Consider the following 8,947-nt stretch of genomic DNA (forward strand, 5'->3'; position numbering starts at 1 on the left):
CCATAACAGTGTCCGTCATCCACAGACCTCCAGTAATAGTGCCATCCACAGACCACCATTAGTTCCAAACCCACCAAACACACAGCACACCTTTTGGTTAAAAAAAGTTTTTTTCTTATTTTCCTCCCCAAAAACCTAGGTGCGTCTTATGGGCTGGTGTGTCTTATAGGGCGAGAAATACGGTAAGTTTTACACAATGATTTCATTTTTGAAGCAAAAAAAATCATGTTTTAGTGTTTCCATAGTCTGAGAGCCATAATTTTTTTCGTTTTTGGGCGATTACCTTGGGTAGGGTATGATTTTTGCGGGATGAGATGACGGTTTTATGGGCACTATTTTGTGGTGCGTGTGACTTTTTGATCGCTTGCTATTACACTTTTTGTGATGTAAGGTGACAAAAAATTGTTTATTTAGCACAGTTTTTATTTAAAATGTTTTTACGGTGTTTATCTGAGGGGTTAGGTCATGTGATATTTTTATAGAGCCGGTCGATACGGACACGGCGATACCTAATATGTATACTTTTTTTTATTTATGTAAGTTTTACACAATAACAGCTTTTTATTCTGAGCCATAGTTTTTTTTTTTTGGGCGATTGTCTCAGGTAGGGGCTCATTTTTTGCGGTATGAGGTGTTGGTTTGATTGCCACTATTTTGGGGTACATCCGACTTTTTAACCGTCTCCCGACCGCCTAACGCAGGGATGCCTCCTGCGGGTGATCGATTTGTTCCTTGTTGACGCATCGGCGCATCATCTCGCGAGACGCAAGATTTCCTGTGAACGCGCGCACGCAGGAGCGCGCATTCACAGGATCGGAAGGTAAACGAACTGATCTACAGCCTGCCAGCGGCGATCATTCGTTTTGTTAACAGCGTCTGATATACCTGCTACCTGGTCCTCTGGTGGTCCCTTTTGCTTGGATCGACCACTAGAGGACACAGGCAGCTCTGTAAGTAGCACCAATCACCACACTACACTACACCCCCCTGTCACTTATTAACCCCTGATCACCCCCCTGTCATTGATCACCCCCCTGTAAGGCTCCATTCAGACGTCCGTATGTGTGACACTTTTTTGCAGCCTAGGTGCGCAAAGGGGCCCAAATTCCAATGAGTATCTCTATGATTTCAGAGGGCATTTTTTACGCATTTTGATTCCAAACTACTTCTCACACTTTAGGTCCCCTAAAATGCCAGGGCAGTATAAATACCCCACAAGTGACCCCATTTTGGAAAGAAGACACCCCAAGGTATTTCGTGAGGGGCATGGCGAGTTCATGTAAAATGTAATTTTTTGTTACAAGTTAGTGGAATATGAGACTTTGTAAGAAAAAAAAGAAAAAATAAGAATTTTCCGCTAACTTGTGCCAAAAAAAATATATTCTAGGAACTCGCCACGCCCCTCACGGAATACCTTGGGGTGTCTTCTTTCCAAAATGGGGTCACTTGTGGGGTAATTATACTGCCCTGGCATTTTAGGGGTCCTAAAGCATGAGAAGAAGTTTGGAATCCAAATGCGTAAAAAAATGCCCTGTGAAATTCTAAAGATACTCATTGGAATTTGGGCCCCTTTGCGCACCTAGGCTGCAAAAAAGTGTCACACATGTGGTATCGCCGTACTCAGGAGAAGTAGGGCAATGTGTTTTGGGGTGTATTTTTACATATACCCATACTGTGTGTGAGAAATATCTCTGTAAAATGACAACTTTGTATAAAAAAATTTGAAAAGTTGTCTTTTACAGAGATATTTATCTCACCCAGCATGGGTATATGTAAAAATACACCTCAAAACTAGGGATGAGCGAACCCGAACTGTATAGTTCGGGTTCGTACCGAATTTTGGGGTGTCCGTGACACGGACCCGAACATTTTCTTAAAAGTCCCGGTTCGGGTTCGGTGTTCGGCGATTTCTTGCCGCTTTTTGAAAGGCTGCAAAGCAGCCAATCAACAAGCGTCGTACTACTTGCCCCAAGAGGCCATCACAGCCATGCCTACTATTGGCATGGCTGTGATTGGCCAGTGCAGCATGTGACCCAGCCTCTATTTAAGCTGGAGTCACGTAGTGCCGCACGTCACTCTGTTCTGATCAGTGTAGGGATAGGATGCAGCTGCTGCTGTTAGGGCGAGATGAGGCAGTGATTTATTTACTGAAGTGATCGATATACAGCTGTGTATCATACAACCTCTGCTATTCAATTGCTCACTGTTTTAAGGCTGCCCAGAGCGTTTTTCAGTCACTTTTTTCTGGGGTGATCGGCGTCCATTTTGTGTCTTGTGGTGCGCCAGCACAAGCTGCCACCAAGTCCATTTTTAACCATCAATAATGTTTTTTTTTTTTTGCTATATCCTACATCAGGGGCTTGGCTGTGCTTGCTATTTTATTGAGGGGTAAAATACAATTGCCAAAATAGCAGTACCCTAAATCTGGTGTTTCAGCTGTGGCTAGCCAATTGTAATACTGTCTGCTGTCTGCCGAAGCACAGTTTTTGTTCTGGGTTGAATACAATTCCCAACTTAGCAATTCCCTAAATAATTGTTTTCTGCTGTATCAGGCCAAGTTTAAATCTATCCATAAAAGGGTATATTAGATTGAAGGTGCTGATAGGGTCATCCTCAATAACTTCACACGCTACCGTGCATTTCCAAGTCTAATTCTGTCAGTAAAAGGGATACCTGTCATCCAGGGCCTAAATACTAGGCCTACAATTTATATTCAGCTAAATCTGTCGTTACTGCTGTGCCTGTATTAGTGTAATACGGTACCTAAATAGATAGCCAGATAGTGTTAGGTGCCTGTAAAAAAAGGCCTGAATTTGAATTCAATACATTGGGCCAAATATTTTTTTTCTTATTGTGGTGAACGGTAACAATGAGGAAAACATCTAGTAAGGGACGCGGACATGATCGTGGTGGTGTTAGTGGACCCTCTGGTGCTGGGAGAGGACGTGGCCGTTCTGCCACAGCCACACGTCCTAGTGAACCAACTACCTCAGGTCCCAGTAGCCACCAGAATTTACAGCGATATTTGGTGGGGCCCAATGCCGTTCTAAGGATGGTAAGGCCTGAGCAGGTACAGGCATTAGTCAATTGGGTGGCCGACAGTGGATCCAGCACGTTCACATTATCTCCCACCCAGTCTTCTGCAGAAAGCATAGATGGCGCATGAAAACCAAGCCCATCAGTCTGTCACATCACCCCCATGCATATCAGGGAAACTGTCTGAGCCTCAATTTATGCAGCAGTCTCTTATGCTGTTTGAAGACTCTGCTGGCAGGGTTTCCCAAGGGCATCCACCTAGACCTTCCCCAGCGGTGGAAGACATAGAATGCACTGACGCACAACCACTTATGTTTCTTGATGATGAGGACATGGGAATACCACCTCAGCACGTCTCTGATGATGACGAAACACAGGGGCCAACTGCTGCGTCTTTCTGCAGTGTGCAGACTGAACAGGAGGTCAGGGAGGAAGACTGGGTGGAAGACGATGCAGGGGACGATGAGGTCCTAGACCCCACATGGAATAAAGGTCGTGCCACTGACTTTCAGAATTCGGAGGAAGAGGCAGTGGTGAGACCGAGCCAACAGCGTAGCAAAAGAGGGAGCAGTGGGCAAAAGCAGAACACCCGCCGCCAAGAGAGTCCGTCTGCTACTGGCCACCGCCATCTGGGACCGAGCACCCCAAAGGCAGCTTCAAGGAGTTCCCTGGCGTGGCAGTTCTTCAAACAATGTGCTGACGACAAGACCCGAGTGGTTTGCACGCTGTGCCATCAGAGCCTGAAGCGAGGCATTAACGTTCTGAACCTTAGCACAACCTGCATGACCAGGCACCTGCATGCAAAGCATGAACTACAGTGGAGTAAACACCTTAAAAACAAGGAACTCACTCAGGCTCCCCCTGCTACCTCTTCTGCTGCCGCCTCGGCCTCTTCCTCCGCCTCTGGAGGAACGTTGGCACCTGCCGCCCAGCAAACAGAGGATGTACCACCAACACCACCACCTCCGTCACCAAGCTTCTCAACCATGTCACACGGCAGCGTTCAGCTCTCCATCTCACAAACATTTGAGAGAAAGCGTAAATTCCCACCTAGCCACCCTCGATCCCTGGCCCTGAATGCCAGCATTTCTAAACTACTGGCCTATGAAATGCTGTCATTCAGGCTGGTGGACACAGACAGCTTCAAACAGCTCATGTAGCTTGCTGTCCCACAGTATGTTGTTCCCAGCCGCCACTACTTCTCCAAGAGAGCCGTGCCTTCCCTGCACAACCAAGTATCCGATAAAATCAAGTGTGCACTGCGCAACGCCATCTGTGGCAAGGTCCACCTAACCACAGATACGTGGACCAGTAAGCACGGCCAGGGACGCTATATCTCCCTAACTGCACACTGGGTAAATGTAGTGGCGGCTGGGCCCCAGGCGGAGAGCTGTTTGGCGCACGTCCTTCCGCCGCCAAGGATCGCAGGGCAACATTCTTTGCCTCCTGTTGCCTCCTCCTCCTACTCAGCTTCCTCCTCCTCTTCTTCCACCTGCTCATCCATTCAGCCACACACCTTCACCACCAACTTCAGCACAGCCCGGGGTAAACGTCAGCAGGCCATTCTGAAACTCATATGTTTGGGGGACAGGCCCCACACCGCACAGGAGTTGTGGCGGGGTATAGAACAACAGACCGACGAGTGGTGGCTGCCGGTGAGCCTCAAGCCTGGCCTGGTGGTGTGCGATAATGGGCGAAATCTCGTTGAAGCTCTGGGACTAGCCGGTTTGACGCACATCCCTTGCCTGGCGCATGTGCTGAATTTGGTGGTGCAGAAGTTCATTCACAACTACCCCGACATGTCAGAGCTGCTGCATAAAGTGCGGGCCGTCTGTGCGCGCTTCCGACGTTCACATCCTGCCGCTGCTCGCCTGTCTGCGCTACAGCGTAACTTCGGCCTTCCCGCTCACCGCCTCATATGCGACGTGCCCCCCAGGTGGAACTCCACCTTGCACATGCTGGACAGACTGTGCGAGCAGCAGCAGGCCATAGTGGAGTTTCAGCTGCAGCACGCACGGGTCAGTCGCACTGCGGAACAGCACCACTTCACCACCAATGACTGGGCCTCCATGCGAGACCTGTGTGCCCTGTTGCGCTGTTTCGAGTACTCCACCAACATGGCCAGTGGCGATGACGCCGTTATCAGCGTTACAATACCACTTCTATGTCTCCTTGAGAAAACACTTAGGGCGATGATGGAAGAGGAGGTGGCCCAGGAGGAGGAGGAGGAAGAGGGGTCATTTTTAGCACTTTCAGGCCAGTCTCTTAGAAGTGACTCAGAGGGAGTTTTTTTGCAACAGCAGAGGCCAGGTACAAATGTGGCCAGACAGGGCTCACTATTGGAGGATGAGGAGGACGAGGATGAGGAGGAGGTGGAGGAGGATGAGGATGAAGCATATTCACAGCGGGGTGGCACCCAACGCAGCTCGGGCCCATCACTGGTGTGTGGCTGGGGGGAAACACAGGACGATGACGATACGCCTCCCACAGAGGACAGCTTGTCCTTACCTCTGGGCAGCCTGGCACACATGAGCGACTACATGCTGCAGTGCCTGCTCAACGACAGCAGAGTTGCCCACATTTTAACATGTGCGGACTACTGGGTTGCCACCCTGCTGGATCCCCGGTACAAAGACAATGTGCCCACCTTACTTCTTGCAGTGGAGCGTGATAGGAAGATGCGCGAGTACAAGCGCACGTTGGTAGACGCGCTACTGAGAGCATTCCCAAATGTCACAGGGGAACAAGTGGAAGCCCAAGGCGAAGGCAGAGGAGGAGCAAGAGGTCGCCAACGCAGCTGTGTCACGGCCAGCTCCTCTGAGGGCAGGGTTAGCATGGCAGAGATGTGGAAAAGTTTTGTCACCACGCCACAGCTAACTGCACCACCACCTGATACGGAACGTGTTAGCAGGAGGCAACATTTCACTAACATGGTGGAACAGTACGTGTGCACACCCCTCCACGTACTGACTGATTGTTCGGCCCCATTTAACTTCTGGGTCTCCAAATTGTCCACGTGGCCAGAACTAGCCTTTTATGCCTTGGAGGTGCTGGCCTGCCCGGCGGCCAGCGTTTTGTCTGAACGTGTATTCAGCACGGCAGGGGGCGTCATTACAGACAAACGCAGCCGCCTGTCTACAGCCAATGTGGACAAGCTGACGTTCATAAAAATGAACCAAGCATGGATCCCACAGGACCTGTCCATCCCTTGTGCAGATTAGACATTTATAACTACCTCCCCTTAACCATATATTATTGTACTCCAGGGCACTTCCTCATTCAATCCTTTTTTATTTTCATTTTACCATTATATTGCGGGGCAACCCAAAGTTGAATGAACCTCTCCTCTGTCTGGGTGCCGGGGCCTAAAAATATCTTACAGTGGCCTGTTCCAGTGTTGGGTGACATGAAGCCTGATTCTCTGCTATGACATGGAGCCTGAATCTCTGCTATGGGACCTCTCTCCTCTGTCTGGGTGCCAGGGCCTAAAAATATCTGACAGTGGCCTGTTCCAGTGTTGGGTGACACGAAGCCTGATTCTCTGCTATGACATGAAGCCTGAAACTCTGCTATGGGACCTCTCTTCTCTGTCTGGGTGCCGGGGCCTAAAAATATCTGACAGTGGCCTGTTCCAGTGTTGGGTGACATGAAGCCTGATTCTCTGCTATGACATGAAACCTGAATCTCTGCTATGGGACCTCTCTCCTCTGTCTGGGTGCCGGGGCCTAAAAATATCTTATAGTGGCCTGTTCCAGTGTTGGGTGACATGAAGCATGATTCTCTGCTATGACATGAAGCCTGATTCTCTGCTATGGGACCTCTCTCCTCTGTCTGGGTGCCGGGGCCTAAAAATATCTGACAATGGCCTGTTCCAGTGGTGGGTGACATAAAGCCTGATTCTCTGCTATGACATGAAGCCTGATTCTCTGCTATGGGACATCTCTCCTCTGTCTGGGTGCCGGGGCCTAAATATCTGACAATGGCCTGTTCCAGTGTTGGGTGACGTGAAGCCTGATTCTCTGCTATGACATGAAGCCTGATTCTCTGCTATGACTTGAAGCCTGATTCTCTGCTTCATGTCATAGCAGAGAATCAGGCTTCATGTCACCCAACACTGGAACAGGCCACTGTCAGATATTTTTAGGCCCCGGCACCCAGACAGAGGAGAGAGGTCCCATAGCAGAGAATCAGGCTTCATGTCATAGCAGAGAATCAGGCTTCAAGTCATAGCAGAGAATCAGGCTTCATGTCATAGCAGAGAATCAGGCTTCACGTCACCCAACACTGGAACAGGCCATTGTCTCTGCTATGACATGAAGCCTGATTCTCTGCTATGGGACCTCTCTCCTCTGTCTGGGTGCTGGGGCCTAAATATCTGACAATGGCCTGTTCCAGTGGTGGGTGATGTGAAACCTGATTCTCTGCTATGCCATGAAGCCTGATTCTCTGCTATGGGACCTCTCTCCTCTGTCTGGGTGCCGGGGCCTAAATATCTTACAATGGCTTGTTCCAGTGGTGGGTGACGTGAAGCCTGATTCTCTGCTATGACATGAAGCCTGATTCTCTGCTATGGGACCTCTCTCCTCTGTCTGGGTGCCGGGGCCTAAATATCTGACAATGGCCTGTTCCAGTGTTGGGTGACGTGAAGCCTGATTCTCTGCTATGACATGAAGCCTGATTCTCTGCTATGACTTGAAGCCTGATTCTCTGCTATGACATGAAGCCTGATTCTCTGCTATGGGACCTCTCTCCTCTGTCTGGGTGACGGGGCCTAAATATCTGACAATGGCCTGTTCCAGTGGTGGGTGACGTGAAGCCTGATTCTCTGCTATGACATGAAGCCTGATTTTCTGCCATGAGACCTCTCTCCAATTGATATTGGTTAATTTTAATTTATTTTATTTTTATTTTAATTCATTTCCCTATCCACATTTGTTTGCAGGGGATTTACCTACATTTTGCTGCCTTTTGCAGCCCTCTAGCCCTTTCCTGGGCTATTTTTAGTGCCGAAAAGTTTGGGTCCCCATTGACTTCAATGGGGTTTGGGTTCGGGGTGAAGTTCGGGTCGAGTTCGGATCCCGAACATTTCCGGGAAGTTCGGCCGAACTTCTCGAACCCGAACATCCAGGTGTTCGCTCAACTCTACTCAAAACACATTGCCCTACTTCATCTGAGTACGGCGATTTTAGAAAGAAGACACCCCAAGGTATTCCGTGAGGGGTATGGTGAGTTCATTTAAAATTTCATTTTTTGTCACAAGTTAGTGGAATATGAGACTTTGTAAGGAAAAAAAATAATAATTATCATTTTCCGCTAACTTGTGACAAAAAATAAAAACTTCCATGAACTCACTATGCCCATCAGCGAATACCTTAGGGTGTCTACTTTCCGAAATGGGGTCATTTGTGGGTGTTTCTACTGTCTGGGCATTTTAGAACCCCAGGAAACATGACAGGTGCTCAGAAAGTCAAAGTGCGTAAATTCACATTTTTGCACCATAGTTTGTAAACGCTATAACTTTTACCCAAACCAATAAATATATACTTATTGCATTTTTTTTTTATCAAAGACATGTAGAACAATAAGTTTAGAGAAAAATTTATATAGAAATGTAGTTTTATTAGAAAAATTTTACAACAGAAAGTGAAAATTTCATTTATTTGCAAAAATTTCATTCAATTTTGATTAATATCAAAAAAAGTAAAAATGTCAGCAGCAATGAAATACCACCAAATGAAAGCTCTATTAGTGAGAAGATAAGGAGGTAAAATTAATTTGGGTGGTAAGTTGTATGACCGAGCAATAAACCGTGAAAGTAGTGTAGTGCAGAATTGTAAAAAGTGGTCTGGTCATTAAGGGGGTTTAAGCTAGGGGAGCTGAGGTGGTTAAATAACTTTTAATACATTTTTAT

This window comes from Bufo bufo, chromosome 4, assembly GCF_905171765.1.
Source record: "Bufo bufo chromosome 4, aBufBuf1.1, whole genome shotgun sequence".
Lineage (NCBI taxonomy): Eukaryota > Metazoa > Chordata > Amphibia > Anura > Bufonidae > Bufo > Bufo bufo.